Raw genomic sequence first — 233 nt, forward strand, 5'->3', positions numbered from 1 at the left:
CGGAAGGTTAAGCGGATGGAAATAATGTTTCATTGCAAATGTCTCTGGCCCTGTCATAGTACATTGATGACAGGTTAAACAACGCTAACAGTTGAAGTTCAGGCCACACTTTTTTATCCATAGATATGATGACACAGATCACAATGCTGATAACATTGTTTGAAGTGACAAATTGCATGGATGCATATATATATATATACAATATCACAGTGACTTTGATGCGCATCATGCAT

Source organism: Haliotis cracherodii, unplaced genomic scaffold (assembly GCF_022045235.1).
Source record: "Haliotis cracherodii isolate W230 unplaced genomic scaffold, xgHalCrac1.p SCAF_12, whole genome shotgun sequence".
NCBI classification, from domain to species: domain Eukaryota; kingdom Metazoa; phylum Mollusca; class Gastropoda; order Lepetellida; family Haliotidae; genus Haliotis; species Haliotis cracherodii.